This window comes from Camelina sativa, chromosome 4, assembly GCF_030686135.1.
Source record: "Camelina sativa cultivar CO46 ecotype springtype chromosome 4, ASM3068613v1".
Classification (NCBI taxonomy): Eukaryota; Viridiplantae; Streptophyta; class Magnoliopsida; order Brassicales; family Brassicaceae; genus Camelina; species Camelina sativa.
Window position 1 is genome coordinate 8,100,753 of NC_141883.1, and position 3,637 is coordinate 8,104,389.

The 3,637-nt window shown below is 38.8% G+C and overlaps 1 pseudogene; it reads left to right on the plus strand.

The window, feature by feature from the left end:
* Positions 1–1,770: 1,770 nt before the first annotated feature.
* LOC104783684 (F-box protein At5g49610-like) lies at positions 1,771–2,912 on the plus strand (annotated as a pseudogene).
* Positions 2,913–3,637: the final 725 nt, after the last annotated feature.

The following is a 3,637-nucleotide window of genomic DNA, read 5'->3' on the forward strand; positions in this document are numbered from 1 at the left end:
TGCTTTGCATTTGCATCTTTTCATGCATAAACAGGTGATTTTGGAGCTTAAGGAGCATGGAAGCAATGCTGAGGAGAAGTGAAGCAATCCTGAGGAGAAAACAAGAGAGTTAAGGCTGTAGAATCAAGGTCCGGAGTCCAACTCGACCGCACCACTCGACCACCACTCGACCGTGTGCTGAGAAGGACTCGACCGAGTGGAGAATGCACGAGAGAAGCCAGCTCGACCAGCCACTCAACCGAGCACTGGTCGAGTTGACCGAGCCGTTGACTGCTTTGACTTTTTGTATTTTTAGGGCTTCCACCTCACCTCCTATATAAGGCCCTTGTACCTGCAGCCACCAAAGAGTCCAGCTTTTTAGAGAGTCTAAAACCTAGTTTTTACTTTTTTTAGATTTATTCCTTTTGCACTTTCTTTTATTTTTAGATTTTGTACTTGTTTAAGAAAGAAAGACTAGATTCTTGTATTTTGTTGGTTTCATAACTTTCAAGATATTAAGATTTCGAGTTTTATTTCTTCATCAATATTGTAGATCTCCGTTTCATCTTTCTAATGATGCAAGTTTCAATATTTTCTGGGTTTTTGACTTATTTCACCATGTGTTCTTGTGAGTAGTTTGCTTAGGACCTTGAGGATGGGTTAGGCTGGGTTGATCTTGTGGTTTATTTGATTTGGTCAAGCTTGATTGTTGTAGATCTCTTCTAGGCTAGATGTTCTTAATGCTGATCCTATATCTGAGAAGGTAGGGTTTGATTTCAAGCATCTTAGCATCACACCAATGTTTAAGGAGCATAGATAAGGCTAGATCTAGAGCTTGTCACTAGGCTTGCTAAGAGATTAGAAGTCTTGTTTGGTTTGAGATGTATTACTTAATGCCTGCTTGTGTAGATTCTTTACTTTGTGAGAACAAGTCTAGAAATGCATAGGTTTGATTGTTTCTTGCCATGAGAGTGGATTAAACATGTCTTAGAATAGTGTCTAGAGATCAGCTCAAAGTTTACTTGAGATTTGTTGACCAAGTTAGATAACCACAATGATTAGTTCAGCCCATGAATCCCTCCTCAAGGCCTTCTTTGTTTATTAATATCTTAGTCTAAATATCATTGCTTGCTTGTTGTTTGATTAGTTTTTGCATTGCTCTGTTTTTCTTGTGTTGCTCTGTTTTCACGTTTAGTCTAGCTCGACCACGTACTCGACCTACACTCGGTCGAGTGCTGCTCGAGTTCGTCCCCAGAACTTGTGTTTTTGATTTGTGATTGTCTTGTTTCATTCCTGTTTCATTTCCATTGCATTCACTTAGTTTTCTGTTCATTACTTGTCTTGCATTAGTTCATTAGCATAGTGTCTATCTCTGTTCTAGTTTCATTATAGCTTTAATTTGTCTGTTCTGTTTGCATTTAGTATCTTGTTCTAGTTATTTTTACTTTCTGCATTTCATATCTCATTATAGGATTGTTAGTGACAAACAATCTTTACAATTGGCTTGACTTAGACTCATATGCACATCTTAATTGTTCACAATCACTCAGATAGGATTGACACCTCTTATACTGCAACTGCATAAGGGGAATTGAAACACCCTGACTTCTATTCATTCCATACATCATCATTCCTTACATCATTCATTCACCACCCACAGAAAAAGTCAGTTTCGAAAACGAAAGGTCACGTCGATGCATGTGACAAATGAATTATAGTGATTTATAAATATGTTTTGGCTGTGTTATCACAAGAAACAATCCTCTCAAAGGTTTTCTCTGGCCACGGGCGATGTTGAACCAAGACGTGATTCAAGAGATCCTCTCTTATTGTTCAGCGACGGAGATTGCAAGATTTCGTCTACAAAACAAAGAGTGCAACAAACGAAGTTACGAGTTGAGATTTATCGATCATCATCTCCATAGAGCCAACTCTGTTTTCGGCTATTTTGTTCATTACGAGGACAAATGATTTAGGTATCGGCCCCGTTTTATCCCCGACGTTGAAGCAGAACAAGAAGAAAAAGAAGATAAAACCCAAATCTCACTTGAGTTTCTTCCTCAGAACAACACAAAGATCAAAGCTTGTGATACACATCATGGGATTTTGATCTGTATCGGTGATAGGTTTAAAGGAGCGAAAACCATACCAGAGTACATCGTTTGTAAGCCTGCCACAAAGCAGTTCCGGATCATACCAAACCCTAAAACTTGATATCTGACGATCGCAACCGGTGTAGTGGTGATTTCTTTGAATCCGTTTCGGTATACGATCATTAGGGTTTCTGAACCAAAGACATGGATGACCAAGGAAGGTTTCTATATTCACAACTGTGAGGTGTTCGATTCTGATTCCTTCGCGTGGAAGCGACTGAATGATTTTGAGTTATCAGATTTTTTCCCGAGAGAAGCTATACCGGTATCGGCATACGGGTTTTTGCATTGGTTAACAAGGAAGAAGAAAGTGATTCGGTTCTGTATGCGAACCGAAACTTGGTCTATTTTCTCTATTCCGGACGTACTATTATGCGATATCAGTCTCATCTTGGTCAGCTACGAAGGAAAGATAGGTGTTACTCAACATTCGGAATCAAAAAATGGAGCTGAGTTATGGGTTTTGGAGAACAATTTGAGAAAGTCTTGGGTAAAAGTGGAAGACGCTAAAATTAAAGAGTTAAAAGATGCTGATGCACAACCCTTTTGGTTCCAAGTAACGACGTCGTATCAGTGGCGGCTAGTGATCGGCTCAGTCTCTACAACATGAATAGCAACAACTGTCGATATTTGATTAGGGGTAATTTGTTCCCGTCCGGCCACCCACCCAGTTATCATCTTATACCTTTCTACTCAAACTACGAAAGAGCTTGTTTGGATAAAGATGAAGCTGAAAGAAAAGATACGAGTTGCGTGGGAAATGGAGAGAGTAAGCTTTAATATGGTCAAGAGAATAGTAAAAAAACGTAGAAGATGATTGTTAAGTAAGACCTTTTTTTAGTTGTAATCGGTTAGATTATGTGACGGATGAGTTATAGTGATTAATAAAACCGTGATGGCTTAGTTATCACAAGAAACAATCTGAAAATAAATGGCTGATTTATTTCAATGTCACGACTGAGTTATAATATTTATAGGAAAACGAAAGGTCTATTATTAATAAATGGCTTCTTTACGGCTGAGTTATAATATTTACGAGATAATGAAAGGTCATGTGACGGCTGAGTTATAGTGAGTTATGGCTGAGTTATCACAATAAACAATCAGCAAGTAAATGGATGATATATGACTCTACGACTAAGTTATAATATTTACGGGAAAACGAAAGGTCATATGACAGCTGAGTTATAGTGAGTTATGGCTGAGTTATCATAATAAACAATCAGCAAGTAAATGGATGATATATGACTCTACGGCTGAGTTATAATATTTACGGCTGATTTATAGTGATTTTTTAGGGACACGTGACAAAAAACATTGAATGTATGCACGGTATTTTAGAGTGATTCTTGGGACACAGCGAAAGTCCTGCCGCAAACTGATTGGTGGAAGGGGATCGCAGTTGCGTTCCAAGTTTTAGTATAAATAGGGGAAGGCGCTGTATGGTGGTGCCCAACTTACCCGAAGGGGATTACGAACCTTTGGGAGAGTCAAACTTCCAGCAC